The sequence below is a fragment of the Anabrus simplex genome, chromosome 13, assembly GCF_040414725.1.
Source record: "Anabrus simplex isolate iqAnaSimp1 chromosome 13, ASM4041472v1, whole genome shotgun sequence".
NCBI classification, from domain to species: Eukaryota; Metazoa; Arthropoda; class Insecta; order Orthoptera; family Tettigoniidae; genus Anabrus; species Anabrus simplex.
In genome coordinates, this window is record NC_090277.1 from 69,601,292 (window position 1) to 69,618,058 (window position 16,767).

The 16,767-nt window shown below is 41.8% G+C and overlaps 1 protein-coding gene across 3 annotated transcripts in view; it reads right to left on the bottom strand.

Moving 5' to 3' along the window:
• The window catches only part of LOC136884860 (uncharacterized), a 157,938-nt gene that overhangs the window by 27,229 nt on the left and 113,942 nt on the right, over positions 1-16,767 (bottom strand). Inside the window, exon 1 of one of the 3 annotated variants that reach the window (XM_067157149.2) lies at positions 9,578-9,647. The exons of 1 other annotated variant lie outside the window; for it this stretch is intronic. The gene's annotated coding sequence lies outside the window, so the exon portion shown is untranslated. Of the gene's footprint in view, positions 1-9,466; positions 9,520-9,577; positions 9,648-16,767 lie in introns of those variants that run through there. One more of the 3 variants, XM_068230015.1, reaches the window with a different exon arrangement.

Consider the following 16,767-nt stretch of genomic DNA (forward strand, 5'->3'; position numbering starts at 1 on the left):
TCTCGTACGAGTGCAGTGCGGTGCCCACTCCGTCTCTGCACAATAGACGACGGAATTTACCACCCCGTTCATGCAATTCAATTATTATATACGTGACTATTATTACTGTTGTTACATCACTTCAGAAAGTATAATATTATAGAGCAGCGGTTTCCAGTTCGTAAGTGCTCGAGGACCACATTGGAAACCTCAGGCACGCCGCACTTTAATAACAGAGCAGTGCAACTGAAATGAAGGTTTAACAATTTTAGTTACTTAAAGCGCTATTTTACAATTACATACAAGAGGTAAACACTTATACCCAGGGCAATCAAATTTGGAAGAAGAGCTTCCAACAATGTCACTTCATTTGAATTACTGACAAATTACAAAAAGTTATAAAAGCTAAAGACACACCGATATGAATAATGTAGTGGAAACAAAACTTAAAGAAGGACAGTTTAGTGCGATGTACTTCCAGAAGTCTGTCTATCAGCCAGTACCACCAATGAGAGAAGAGTTGAAACCGCTTCTTATACCAATGACATTTAAAATATTTCTTGGTGTTCATTGCATGCTACGTCCACAATGAGATTGGCATGGAGTTAAAGAATTGGTCTCCAACCCATAGTCATTTTTATAATATAACACCCTCCCGTATTCTCTCTTACTTGCAGGTCGTGTCACAATCCAACTAATCATTCAATGCACAAACTTATAAATTCTCGGAGTAACATTAAATTCCACCACAAATGGTCAAGACCCAGCATTGGCATTTGTGAGGGCTCATTTTCCGCCGACGTTTGTATTTTCATTTGTTTAAATAAAAAAAACCTATTCAGACCAAGTGAATACTTAAAAATAGGAAATAGTATTAAAGAATGAACTAGTTCTGACTTGCGTCTATAGGGGATATAAAGAGTTTTGTCTGTACATTGCTCAGAATTTTAAAAGAATGGTATATCTGTATCGGTCGTTAACAAGGAAATACACTTTTCCTTTTCCGTAATGTCTGTCTGTCTGTCTGTCTGTCTGTCTGTCTGTCTGTCTGTCTGTCTGTCTGTCTGTCTGTCTGTCTGTCTGTATGTATGTATGTATGTATGTATGTATGTATGTATGTATGTATGTATGTATGTACACGCGTCATGAGAAAACGGCTGAAGAGAATTTAATAAAGTCCGGTATGTAAAGTCGGGGAAAGAGCTATTACATTCTAGGTTATAAATCATTTTATTCACGCTGAGTGAAATGGTAGTTTAGGGGAAGGCCTAAAGGTTAATTCTGAAATATTTATGTTATTAATGGTCCTATCGATAAATACTGGATAACTAATGTTATGTAGAATTAAATTTCCGATCATTTATGTCTTATACATTTTTACCGTACCGGCTATGATAACAAGAGATATTCATGAATTTGTATTTGGTTGCTAAGTCCATATCAACGCCGAGTCAAGAGAATATGGGTTAACAAAATTTAATGAAAATCGGCATAGCCTATAGTCTGGGAACAATAAACTACAGTCTAAGCTATAAACAATTGTATTCATCCAGGATGAATTGGTAGTTTAGGGGAAGGTGCCTAAAATTTAATTTTTAAATACCTATCGAAAATTATATATAACAGAATTTATAGAGAATGCAATTTCCGATGATTTATGTTTTATTCAGTTTTACCGTACCGACTATGATACGAGTGGTGTTTGAGAGTCGGGAAAAAACTAAATGCGAAAGCCTACCTTATCGAAAGCTCATAAAATTGATCTACAATAACATTCCTTTGTGATGGTCTTTGTCTCTAATGCTGCCACTTATCTCCGATAGATGGAATTACTGCTGCGTACCGAGGACAGTGACCGAGTATAACAGCCTGCCGGAATATTGGCGGGAAATAGCAGGGGAGTTAGATAACTTTCTTCTCCAGCATACCATTCCTCTGGTTCATACATTTTCTGATACTGCAGGTAGGTAACACGCTGGTTCATCATAGTATTCCAGCTATTCGATCCCTACCCTGACACGCTGATTGGATTGATCAGTGTGCACATGTTGTATGTTGAGTATTGAGCCCGAAGGCTGGTCTGATCCTCTGCAGCTCCTCGAACAGCTGCCATAGATAGCCTAGGTCTCACTGAAGAGGCATACTAGGGAAATGAGGAATGAGGTAGTTTGCCAGTGCTTTCCTCACTGAGCCAGAAGTTGCTATTACATATCATACTGCCAAACCCACTGAAATGCATGCACCAACCGACCCTATGGGCGATATTTTCACGCCATTCATAACAGACTGGCTGCATAAGGAACGGTATAACTAGATTTCCTCATACCTCGGTCACTTTCATATTGTCAAAGCCAGGGATGAGACTGAGACAGGACAATGAAAGTAACAAATTTATTCTAGCCTATACCAGAAGACATAGTGCACTGCAAACACTACATTTCGCCAACAAAGGCAAGAGAGTGCACAGTTAACGGAATAATGGCAGAGGTTCACTTATGACCTGGTCTGGAATTACAATTTCAGCCTATGTCAAATTAAAGCACCACAATTCACTAAATGACCCAAAATTCAATCCTGAATGGGCCGTTTCTTAAGAAAAGCTTCTTCCTCTTCACTTTTATTAATTTCATTCCCAATTAGCAGCCAAGAGGGGGTTTCTCCTCTGGCTTGGAGAAAATGTATGCCTCCAAGTCCGATAGATTTTCACCCGCCAGTGTAATGAATTGAGATTGTCTGACTCATCGGGTATTCCTGGGAAACATAGAGTAAAAGGGCATAGTTTTTGCCCGGGGACTCTCCACTCTTTGTCCCCCTCTCCCCCGAAAATAAAAGAGTGTCCACGGCTGCGGCTGTCTGCTCTGGAACTTTGGACTGTTAGATCGGCATTTGGTGACTTCCCCGTCGCCTTGCTAGGGTAAGATTAAGAGCCATGCTATTTACTCACAACGTGTTCACCACTTAACCTAGAATTCTGTATGCAATATAGCGAAGCATCAGCTAGTCAATACATATTTGAACGAACTATTTTTTGTATGGCTTCGCGATCCGTCATGTGGAAACCCGTGCTATAGTGTACAAGGCTCACACGGCACAGAGATACAAACTACGAGGAAAACAAACCGCTCAACACAGACGACAGTGTGTCACAGCATTGTCAACCGGGAACACACAAATGGTATGGTCTAGGAATGAAACATTCACCTTTCTAGCCAGGGGCTAACAAATGCGATATGTAATTACAGCAGGTAAAACTAATCGAATATTTTGTCAGATTATATAAACAAAGGGATGATTATTGACAAATAATGTTTAACGGGCAAGCTGCTGAAATGCTTCGCACTGCAATATGTAGCAAACGCTCATGTATTCGATTACAACACAGAACAAAAGTTACAAACTCTTCAAATCAAATTTGAAAAATAGCAAGCCGCACATGTTATCACCTTCGTTCAGAGAGAACTAGTTCGAAGCTGAGTTGAATGATTCCTTTTTATTGGCATTACACATTGTTGTCGAATATTGTGTGATAAATGTGAAATGTTCAGCAAAATATGTGCTTAATAGATTTCGGGTGCACTACACATCAAGAAAGTGTCGTTTTCTAATTATGTTGTTGTAATTGCAGCGTGTCGCGGTATTGTGCGGGATGAACTGTGGTGAATAACAGCTGCTAAAAGCAACCAAATGGCAATTCATCTGCGTACAAAGTAAAACGAACCATTCCGACTGATTGTACAAACCTGCCCTCACCATTTCCCTACAGAGTGACGTGAGGAGTCAGCATTGCAGGTCCTGTTCGTACAACCTGAAATACGTATTTCCCATTTCCACAGTTCATCAGTAAAAAACCAACTATTCACCTCGACATCAACGCGTTTTAACGGATGTGCTAAGGTATGTTGCTTTGTTTTGGACGAGGCCTAGGATCAGTGGCTGATGACCACGTTATCCTCCCTCAATCTATTCTGAGCCACTTTCCTTCCACAGAACGTGACTCAAAGGAATGCCAGCTACTACAGATAAAGTGCATTATTTTTTTCTTAGTGTTTACACAATCTCAGTCACGATGTTTGGTAACCAAATAGAAAAGTAATATTCCTTTACTTACATTCTCGATTCGGATTACGGAGTAACGAATTATGAGCCAATCTCACAGGTCGAACGAATTCAGCTCGTGTCTTGGGAGTTACTTAAAGAGCAATCTTGATTTCCAGAAATGTAGACTGGTTTGAGGATTGAGAATGCGGTTCATTCCACCCCTATGCACCTAAATGCGTTAAATTCCCTTCCCTGACCATTCTGAACCTTGTTTTCCGTGGTTTAATTTTTCAATTGCTGACCAGTAATGGAAGGGTGTCATATAACACATAGTACAAGATCACTACTTCCTCTAAATTAGACGAGTTAATTACAGGTAATCACACAGATAGGCAAATGACAGTCTCACAAATTATATCAATCATAAAAATATGTGTTTATTTCAAACTAGTGCGTTGAGCTAGCAGTTCCTATCAACAGTATTCTGTAAGAAGAAAGTCAGCTCGCGGCCGAAACTATCTTTACATCGGTCTGTTTTGGGACCACTTTGCTCCACGGGCATGAAGGCTGGGTGGAGTCAGGATATCTTATTGATGAGTTAGAAGTAACAGACATGAAAGTAGCGAGAATGATTGCTGGTACAAGCAGGTGGCAACAATGGTAGGAGGATAATCGGAATGAAGAAATAAGTTAGGATTGAAGTCGATGGACAAAGCTGTACGCGTACACCGTCTTCGGTAATGGGTCATATTAGGCGAATGCAGGAGGATAGGTTACCTAGGAGAATAATGGAGTCTTTATGGAGGGTAAGAGAAGTAGAGGTAGAACAAGACAACGATGGTTAGACTCAGTTTCTAACGATTTAAAGATAAGAAGTATAAAGTGGTCTGCCAAATTATTATAGTCAGTGGTAGGTAAGGTGCCTGTGTCTTGTGCAAGGAACAGTGAAGAGGGATCAAGGCGAGTTAGTTGTAAGTACAGTAACTAACTTCTATCTCAAAGATATTTGATGCTGCACCGTGATATAAGGTAACTTATCCCTTGGAATAAGGAACTGGCCAGCAAATTCTCTTGACTTGACCCCAATGGAAAACGTTTGGACGGCACGGACGAAATAAATCAAGACAAAATGAGCTATTAACAACTACAATATGCTCATAGAAACAGCCCAGGGCATGACATTCAAGTGATTGCAGCAGTGTTTATCAACTTGTTTATAATTCTTTGTAAACCATTTATTGTATTTGTAGAATAGAGAAAGTTCGTACATATTCATTATCATATTCTCATTGAGAATCTAATAATTTGGCAGACAAGTGTAAAAACTAAACGAGGCCACGGAACTAGTTACAAATAAAGAATTGTGGCGTCGTTTAGTTATTTCACAGAGGCTTGCAGACTGAACGCTGATAGGCATAACAGTATATAATGAAGATTTATTTATTTATTTATTTATTTATTTAATTTATTTTATTTATTTATTTATTTATTTATTTATTTATTTATTTACTTATTTATTTATTTATTTATTTATTTATTTATTTATTTATTTATTTATTTATTTATTTATTTATTTATTTATTTATTTATTTATTTATTTATTTATTTATTTATTTATTTATTTTAAGTGTGATTGTTACTGCTGGAAGTGTCCGAGAACATATTCGGCTCGCGTGGTGCAAGTGTTTCTATTTGACTCCCATTGGCAACCTGCGCGTCTGGTATGAGGAGGAGAAGATGATGTGTCGGCACATAGCCTACTCATGTCGAATAACACGGTGGAGTCTGTTCAAGGCTTAACGGTCTACCTGACGGACGAACTACCATCAACAGCATCATGAAACGAAATGGCGTACGGCTTTTAGTGTCGGGATGTGTCCGAGGACTTCGGCTCGCCAGGTGACGCTCGTAGGCGACATGCGCGTCGTGTAATGGTGATGATGACGACACATACACCCAGTCCCAGTGGCAGGGGAATTGACCAATTATGGTTAAAATTCTCGACCCTGCCGGGAATCGAACTCGGGACCCCTGTGAGCAAAGGCGAACACGCCATTTAGCCGTGGAGCCGGGAAATACGCCCTCACTCCATATGAGCACTGCGGAGAGATCCAGGCTTTTGGCACGTAATCTAGTGATTAGAAATTGTACACTACCGCCTCTCCTACCGACATTGTAAGGGTGAAAATTGTATCCATCATGGGGACTCGAACCAAGTAACCCGCAAGGACTTGATGCCCTAAGGTGAACGCCACCGTGCGGGTTATAAACAATGCAGTCGGACCTCAGTTGTGCATTTTTCTGGGTGTTCCACTAAAATATCGTATAACTCAGAAAACAAAATACGAAACATGCAGTACACAAGTAGCTGATGTAGAATTGAAACTTATGAAGGAAAACCCTTTGGGAAAATTCAAATAATTGTAAATATGCCTTTTACTAAAAGAAACGGAAATTCATGACGATTAATTTATTTTCATCTATCGAATCGTTTTCGAGAGACGTCGGTATGCAGTTTGGAGTCGACAAGTGTAGGATCCAGGGCATTCCAAGGTGGGGAACAGAGTGTGATGAGATGAGCCCTCTTTGAGCCTTCTGTATATCTCTCAATCAGAGCCATCCAACACTACTTCACATCACAGCCTGCAAGATCACATCTGTACTCTAACGCCGCTCTTTGATAATATGTCTCTCAGTCATGGTCATCCATCAATACTTCACATCACGGCCTGCACGGTTGCTAGGTAACATCGCGTTACACATTCATGACGCAAATGTTCAGATAAATAAGATATAATTATGCCCAAAAAATTCGAAAAGCAAATGTATGGGGCCGAATCATGTCTAGTTAATTAGTTATTTAATATGTATTCTTGTTTTACACGTTTTAAGGACAAACTGTCACAACGCATTTAGTATTCTAGTTATTCGCTTCGCGCGCCAGAAGATGGAGTATCGTCGGACTTGCTTGGTCTCACTTGCTACGTGGTTTATTGCGTGTCTCTTCTGTTAATCAGGTTATTGCATAGGGGATTGAATCCCAGTCTCTGAAAGGCGCGGTCCAGCGAAACTGCATCACTCCACGCAGACCTAATAGTGTGCGGTGCGGAGGACAACAAGAATCGACCAAGGGAGTGCGGACAAGAAGAGTGGGGGAACCGTCAGCAAGCTAAGAGCTTTAGCTAACTTCTATGACAGGCAGGGAATACCCCTGTCATCATAGTTCTATGTGGGTTGTGCCTAGAAAGAGCATCCGTCACGAGATCATCTGAGCATATTACAAGCTCTAGATTTGTTTTCATAATTGTGCGGAAGTATCCAGAGCCAAGTGGTATGGCGCCACATTCTGTTTAATTTTCTTTTTAAATTGCTAGCACGGTGGCCTCTAACAACCTTCAAGAGTGGGAGTGAGAGTTAGCAGTGCCTGCATAATACACTCCGTCAATTAAGCAACAGACGTCATGAGGTGGGGAGATCTGTGACACCTTTCCTCCACAGTGACCATAGCGCAGCTCCAGAGCGCCTTAAGAATTAAATATATAACTTTTACTGTCGGTCTTACTGATAATAAAAATGACAGAGTGAGAGGCTGAGCCGTTTGGATGACGTAGCTGCCGGCTTGCATTCGGGGATATTGGGTTCGAACCCCACTGTCGGCAGCTCTAACATATTAACGAGGTTGGTGAGAAAGATTACAGAGCTGTTCACAAGGTTATGAGAGTCTGCAGGGTTTGTGGTAAGAATGTAAAGGAGAGGGCGTACACGTCTCTGATAAGACCCCAACTAGGGTATGGGACCCTAACCAGGACTACTTGATACGAGAACTGGAAAAAATCAAAGGAAAGCGGCACGAGAGTGATTTCCGACAAAGGAATAGTGTTACTAAAATGTTGCGAACTTTGGACTGAGAAGACTTGGGATTAAGGAGACGAGCTGCTCGAATAAGTGGTATGTTCCGAGCTGTCAGTGGAGAGATGGCGTGGAATGACATCAGTAGACGAATAAGTTTGAGTGGAACGTTTAAAAGTAGGAAAGATCACAATAAGAAGATAAAGCTGGAATTAAAGAGGACAAACTGGGGGAAATATTCGCCTACAGGACGAGGATTAAAATAATGTTCGATAAATTTCCAAGTTTGTTCGAAACAAGTGATGGAAAATTTGCCACCAGCCCTAAATCCAAATCATTGATTGATTGATTGATTGATTGGTTGATTGATTGATTGATTGATTGATTGATTGATTGATTGATTGATTGATTGATTGATTGATTGATTGATTGATTGATTGATTCCACGTCTTCCGTGTGAACTGAGTTGGCCTTTTATCGTCTGGGCATTTTTATCATTAGTCACTTAATGCACAACATAGGTCTCAGAGGCCTGGTGTGTCGAATGACCTTCAGTATTTCTGTTATTTTCCATCATGTGAACTCACGGCTCCGTGACATAACGCAATTCATTGTAACAGGAATTGAATTGAATGCATTAAATTGGTAAAGTGTTCTTTAAGACGATAAAATAGGCCACATGTTCAATGTGAGGTTGATACTGCAGGCGGAGACAGTAGAATGTATCAACGGTATCCCCTGCTGTTGTAAGACGAGACTGAAGGGGAATCCACACGGACTATAATTTTCAGCTTTCTTATTTGATCCCACTTCCTCAAATTGTGTTCTTTTCCGCGCCAGACGGGGCCTAGCCTTTGTTTTGTCGAAGCCTCCATTTTCCAGTTTAACGTAAACGAAGTACGGATGCCTTATTTTACTTCCTCGTAAAACAATAATTGCACTCGCGCAGCTGTGAGCTTGAATTCCGGAGACAGCGGGTTCGAACCCCACTGTCGGCAGCCCTGGAGATGGTTTTCCGTAGTTTCCCATTTCCACACCGCGCAAACGCTGTGGCTGTACCTTAATAAAGATCGCCCCTTCCTTCCCACTCCTAGCATCGTTGCCATAAGACCTATGGTGAGACAATAATTACCACCAGTCGACTAATATCCGTTCACACGAAGGGAAATCCCCGTTCAGAAGACCTGAATAGGCGCATATATACCATAAAAAATAAAGTTCAGGTTTTTTATTCCCTTTGAATTTTTCCCGTCAAAGAAATCAAGTATATCTGTAAATTAATTTTTTCACGATATCACAGGATGGACAAAATTAAAAGACGCCGTAATATCTTCTACTCCATTTCATTCTACCAATCAACGTATTTCTCTTATTGAACACTAAGTCGCTTCACTCGTAGGAAATTTGAAAATTCACGATTTAAAATGTACGAGTTCTTTCCTTGAAACAATAATGTAAATAAGCTGTCACCATTACACAGGGCACTCAATACAGATGAACACGGTATGTATAATATCCCGGAACACTCTTCCTGAAAAGGATAAGTAATATTGTGTTATATTAGAAGTAATCGCTGTATTCGTCACTGAATTTCACTTACCACTGGGTGATAATTCAAGTCGAGGGACGCGCGGTGCTATCACTACACTTCACAAACACGATATGGCAAGCGCCAGTGCATTCGTCGCCGGTTATATACACCAATAGTTACCTTGTAGAAGAAGAAATCAAGTCAAGGGCGACAGTGTCCTTGAAGAACGGCGTCCTCATAGCACTCGGCCACTTCAGCGACTGTCTAACTCGCGCTGCCTGCCTGTTGCTCGCTGCCGGAGAGAAAGCGACCACGATATGGAAGCACTGTCCATCTGTTCCGGAAGGTATCTCGTTACACAACCTCGTCAGAAGAAGTTGCAATAGTTATGTCTGGCCACAGGGGGCTTACAATAGTGAAGCACTTCTGTGCGATTTTTAAATTTATTACTACGTAGCCCACAGACGAGTGACGCTGAATGTTGTCTAACACTTTCGCACATCTGTCGCATGTTCTAACTCAACTCGTGAAAGAGACAAATACAGAATCCGTAGTTTTCCGGGTTGTTGAGATAAATAGTGACACTCCGGATGCCGTTTGAGTCAAAGTTCAGCTCCAGCCGGAATGGGGGTTGAAGAAGGAACGTCCGAAACGGCCGAGATCATGTGTAGTTCTCAACCAAACTTGGTACATATATGACACTATCTGGGAAGAAATAGTATGGGGTAAAACATCCCTAGTACCCTGAAGGGTACTAAGGGGGTAACATGAAAACGCAACCGGAAAGATGGATATTAGTCTCGAATCCACTGACTCTGGGGTCGCTGAGACTCTGGATGCCGTTTGAGTCCTAGTTCAGCCTCCATTGTAATGGAGAGTGAGAAGGGAAATGCCCAAAAATGACCGAGATTAGTCTTGAATGTGAAGTTTTCGAGGTCGCTGGGCTGGTTGGTGACAGCTGGAGTTATCACTGGGCGTGTTGCCGGGAGTGATGTTGGGGTCGCCAGGTGATCTGCGCGTCGTGGTGAGAATGTAGACGACACATATACCAAGGCTCCGTGCCAGCGGAATTAACCAATGATGGTTACAATTCCCGACCCTTCCGGGAACCGAGCCCGGGACCCCTGTAACCATTTAGCCTTGGAGCCGGACGTTTAGGTAGGTTAGAATGTAAACTTACTGAAGCGAGTAACAAATACAGTTATGTGAGTCTCGCCTAAACTTTAGGGTTACAGCCGATTGCTACATAACGGTCGAGGCGACACTTGCCAATAAGCTAATTAGTTTGTCTACTCATTCGGAGTGGTCATTTCCTACAAAAGGAGTAGTGTTACGAAAACTTTGCTAACTTTGGACTGGGAAGACTTGGGATTAAGGAGACGAGCTGCTGGACTAAGTGGTATGTTCCGAACTGCCAGTGGAGAAATGGCGTGGAATGAAATTAGTGGACGAATAAGCTTGGGTGAAAGATCATGCAATTCAAGAGGACAATATTCATTTGCAGGACGAGGGGTAATACGAAGTTCTTTGAAGAAGACTAGGTACGCAATCTGCCACCTGGGCGCAGATTAATTCTCCCGACTTCGGCAAACTATGGACCGCGCAGAACTTAAGGCTTCTTGACCTTTCTTGTCTTTCCTTCTCAAAACCTCTTCATTCTTTCGCTTCTCTTCGGAAATGATGCGGTCGGGCCTCCGTATTAGCGGTTTCTCTTCAAATAGTTTCAGATTGTCTATTCTTCTTTTGAACTCTCTTCTGTTGTGGATCATCTGCCTCCCTCTTTATTTGTTGATTGTTTCATTATTTATTTGAAGGGATCAACCACTTGGACGGCCACAAAGACAAGAAATAGATCTAAAACTAACACATACCTATAACTTGTTCATCACACAAATGCTAAAAGCTCTAGTTTCTGATTTGAAACGTGGTGCAGGAGGATTATGGTATTGTGGTAACGTCGCTGGCTTCTAACGGAGGTGCTTGTGGTTGGAATCCTGGCCAACGCACCTACATGTTTTCAAATGAAAAGTCACGTTCTGCGCTTCCGCAGCGTGTTCAGATGCGTCTCCTTCAAAACGTACATTTATTTCTATAAGTAGGCGAATGGTAGTGTTCTATAGACTACGTCAAATAAAGGGAAAGAAATGCGCGCGTATGATGAAGATACGTGTCACGGAATCCTTAAGAAAAATGTCGAATAATTATTATTTTTTACCCAAGAAATATTCCTCTAACATTGACGGCTTGAACTTAAAAATACGAGGCCGTTGGTCTGTTGTAAGTGGTAGCCTAGTTCCTCACTGTGCCTTCGGAGCGTCGGTTCGTGACCGCGGGTCCCCTGGCAATTACACACTACGATAGTTCAGGTGTCTTGCTCTTCTAAATAAGGACCTTCAGGAAGCAGTTGGGACCCACGAAAGCATCAAAAATAATCTGTAACATTGATCTTAAACCGCTCAGAATATGACTTAAATTTACCGTAGCCGCATACGAACTGAGTAAGTAAAAGGTCCCCCGCAGGTATTTTACATTGAAGTCGATGCTGGATCTTTAGAAAGAATATTTCACTCGTAACAGGTCCTTTCAATGTAGCGGTGCACTGAAGACTAGTCTTACTCCTCAGGTAGGATACTGAAGAACTCTTGTATGAGATTTCCATCGTACGTAGATTGTAGCTTCTTTTCTTTTCACTTCCCATTGTCCCTATGCGTCCATGAACTCAGGAGTGACACGCGTGCAAGCCCTGCTTTTTCTTCACATAAATATGTCATATGGCTGGGAGTCATCCGAAAATTAGTGTAACGTAACGCGACGGAAGTGAAACCATAGCAACCATACGGCCTGTCATGTAAAGTATTGTTACCTGGCAACCGTGCAGGCTGTGATGTAAAGTATTGTTACCTGCCAACCAGCAGGCTGTGATGTAAAGTATTGTTACCTGGCAACCGTGCAGGCTGTGATGTAAAGTATTGTTACCTGGCAACCAGCAGGCTGTGATGTAAAGTATTGTTACCTGGCAACCGTGCAGGCTGTGATGTAAAGTATTGTTACCTGGCAACCAGCAGGCTGTGATGTAAAGTATTGTTGATTAGCAACCGTGCAGGCTGTGATGTAAAGTATTGTTACTTGGCAACCGTGCAGGCTGTGATGTAAAGTATTGTTACGTGGCAATCAGCAGGCTGTGATGTAAAGTATTGTTACCTGGCAACCAGCAGGCTGTGATGTAAAGTATTGTTGCCTAGCAACCGTGCAGGCTGTGATGTAAAGTATTGTTACCTGGCAACCAGCAGGTTGTGATGTAAGGTATTGTTACCTGGCAACCAGCAGGTTGTGATGTAAGGTATTGTTGCCTAGCAACCGTGCAGGCTGTGATGTAAGGTATTGTTGCCTAGCAACCGTGCAGGCTGTGATGTAAAGTATTGTTACGTGGCAACCAGCAGGCTGTGATGTAAAGTATTGTTAGCTGGCAACCAGCAGGCTGTGATGTAAGGTATTGTTGCCTAGCAACCGTGCAGGCTGTGATGTAAGGTATTGTTGCCTAGCAACCGTGCAGGCTGTGATGTAAGGTATTGTTACCTGGCAACCAGCAGGTTGTGATGTAAGGTATTGTTGCCTAGCAACCGTGCAGGCTGTGATGTAAGGTATTGTTGCCTAGCAACCGTGCAGGCTGTGATGTAAAGTATTGTTACGTGGCAACCAGCAGGCTGTGATGTAAAGTATTGTTACCTGGCAACCAGCAGGCTGTGATGTAAGGTATTGTTGCCTAGCAACCGTGCAGCCTGTGATGTAAGGTATTGTTGCCTAGCAACCGTGCAGGCTGTGATGTAAAGTATTGTTACCTGGCAACCAGCAGGCTGTGATGTAAAGTATTGTTACCTGGCAACCGTGCAGGCTGTGATGTAAAGTATTGTTACCTGGCAACCAGCAGGCTGTGATGTAAAGTATTGTTACCTGGCAACCGTGCAGGCTGTGATGTAAAGTATTGTTACGTGGCAACCAGCAGGCTGTGATGTAAAGTATTGTTACCTGGCAACCAGCAGGCTGTGATGTAAAGTATTGTTGCCTAGCAACCGTGCAGGCTGTTATGTAAAGTATTGTTACCTGGCAACCAGCAGGCTGTGATGTAAGGTATTGTTGCCTAGCAACCGTGCAGGCTGTGATGTAAGGTATTGTTGTCTAGCAACCGTGCAGGCTGTGATGTAAAGTATTGTTACGTGGCAACCAGCAGGCTGTGATGTAAAGTATTGTTACCGGCAACCAGGAGGCTGTGATGTAAGGTATTGTTGCCTAGCAACCGTGCAGGCTGTGATGTAAGGTATTGTTGCCTAGCAACCGTGCAGGCTATGTGTCATCTCAAATTAGTAGCTGTTGACGGGTGGCCATGACCGGGAGACATATTTTTGATCATTTGATTTTCGCAAAGCGAAAAGTGGTTTCTTTTTTATCTTGTCAGCAACTGTTGGGCTCATATTTTACTTAGGATTTATTGAGTTCAGTGTTGCTGTCGTTACACGACTCTAGTCCTGACCTTATGGTCCAAAGTTACTCTTAAAACAGGTATTTATTTTACAGTTTGCTTTACGTCACATGAGGCGAAGATGGGACGGGAAAGGGCCAGGGGTGGGAAGGTACAACTCCAGCATTTGCCTGGTGTGGAAATGGGAAACCACCTGATACCATCGTCAGGATTTCAGTCAGTGGGATGCTCGAACGCAATTTGACGTCTAAGTGACCGAAACCACGCAGCCATTCAGTCGGTGAAATAGATATCCTGCGGTATGCGGTAGGAGAAAATGCTTTACAAAATATGGAGAAGTTTACAACCTAAAAAGTTAACAAAAGGGAAGTAAGAATCCTGGTGTGACAGCCAGCTGTTAGAAGAAACATTAAATAGAACAGGAAAACCCTTGAAGGGGTGAAAGAATGTACATAACTGCGAAGCAAAAAAAAAAACAAAAGATAGAAGGTGTAGGCTCGATCAGGCAAAAGTAGCCTTCCAAGAAACGAAACCCTTGCTCACCGCTCAGAATAGCGCTTTCAAAGAAAAATGGAACTGATAGGGCTACTCAAGAATGGTAAAGCTCACCTACCGGGATATGAAGAGGATGGCTGAGGATTGAAACTGATGATGATGACACTCAAGCGAGGAGTGATTCTAACTACGCATCTCTCTGAGAATTACATGTCCGGTAATTGCAGCCTTATTGTAGGATTATTTCGCTTTCTCTACTATGATAAAGGAAGGTAATAAATATTATTATACATTCAACTTTAAAGATATTTTCCGTCCGATGGTAAAGACAGACATACGTGCTCACTTCCACACAATATTTACCCAGAGTGACGCCATACCATCTTTACCAGATGATGGTATTACTTCATTAGAATTGTAGACACTGCGGGTTATTTCCAAGCGTACGTTTCTTGCGCAACCATCGGATCCTTCGTACCTCAGTTGGTAACCCCGATTTGGAAGCTTAGATCAAAAGTGTGAATATTTTCCTTTGTATATCCTTGAAGAAAACTTCTTGGAAGCAAGGAAATATGCAGAAATATATTGAGGAAATCGACATGAATACATCTTTTAAATCGGGGCGCCACGTGCAAATTTGAACGAGACGGAAGTAGGGAAGGCTTTAAAACGTTATAAACCGCGCAGAGTATACGCTTACCAGTTCGACTTGCATTCGGGAAATAGTGGGTTCGAATCCCACTGTGGGCTGAAATGAAGATGGTTTCCCATGTAAACACGAGGCTGTACTTTAATTTAGGCCACGGTCGCTCCCTTTCCTCTCCCATCGTGACCATAAGCCGTATCTATGTCGGTGAGACGTAGAGCAAATTGCAAAAAAAATCTGTAAAAACATAAATAGTTGGATGCTTCTGTAAACTTGTTAAGTGAAAATAATTTAGTGAAATTATTTGCGAAACCTAATGCCGTCATTCAAAGTAGCCTAAATGTAAGCGCGAAAAATTAGTTTTTTTAATAATTCGTCATTCCTGTATCACTTTTATTATTGCCTTTGTTTTTATGTCGCACCGTCTTAGATAGGTATTACGGCGAAGATGAGAGAGGAAAGGCCTAGGAGTGGTACAGGTACAGACCCAGCATTTTCCTGGTGTGAAAATGGCGTCTACCGCTTTTAAAGTTGCCATTCATTCTGGATAATACAGTTTGCTCTGTTATGAAAATGCGGCGTATTAGAAGTTACTATGGAAGGATTGTTCGTGGGAATGTAAGGAAATTAAACTCCAGTATTTCCATGAATATTGATACCTAATGGAGTTGTTTGTTAAAGACTGGCACACTACGTCCTTTTTTTTTTTTTTTAATTACATTTTGGCATTTGGTCCGTAAGACCATGCTGCCAGCTCTGTACATTTAGAAAACAGGAAAGTCAAAGAGCAACATATTTACAACATGGGACCTTTCATGGCATTATGACTAATTGGTGATGGAAAGCCACGGTACAGGAACTTTGGTTGGATGAGAACAGTTTAACTACAGACTACAGTACAAACTTATCACAATGTTAAATTAGCTTCACTTAAAAATTTGGCTATTGCTTGATATATACGGATGTCATAGCTGCTGAACAACGACGAAACGGAAGTGGGAAGTGGAACTTTCAGTTGTATAAGCGTTTGATATAAGTTGGTCACTTGTGGTTTGTATCTAGTGCATCCTAAAATTGTATGGTTGAGGTCTGCTTCTTGATTGGGGTCAGAGGTACAATTTGGGGAGTCTATGACTTTGAGTCTGAACAGATGACTGGGGTAAGATGCATGTCCAAGTCGCATTCTGATAATTGATGTCATATGGCGGCGAGTTAGAGATAGTAGACTGAACCATGGTTTCTGTGGGATGTGTCTCTGGATAGCGGCGTAATGCTTGCCTTTGATGCGTTGAGTTGTTGCCCAGTAATTTGACCATTCTTTGTAAGCCTGTTTCTTGATGTGGCTTTGGAAGTCCGTGTATGGTAGGCGTAGTGCTTGGAACTGGCCTTCTGTAATGCTCTGCTTTGCCAGTTGGTCTACGGTTTCATTGTGTATAATTCCAGTGTGACCTTTGATCCACATAAGATGAACTACTTTTCCGTTTTCCTTAGCTTGGTATATGCAACTTAGGGTGTCCATGATGTATTTATTCGAACGCGTGTTCCTCCATCGTTGTTCTAGTTTTTGAAGTGCACTCTTGGAGTCCGTGAGAATTAATATACTGCTGAAGTGCTGCACGCCGTACGTGATGGCTGATTTAATGGCAAGTATTTCAGCTGTGAATATTGAAGCTTCGTGGGGAAGGGAGAACATTTTGCTAGTGTTGAATGCAGGGCAGTAGTACGCATATCCGACTCCTTCATTCGCTACGT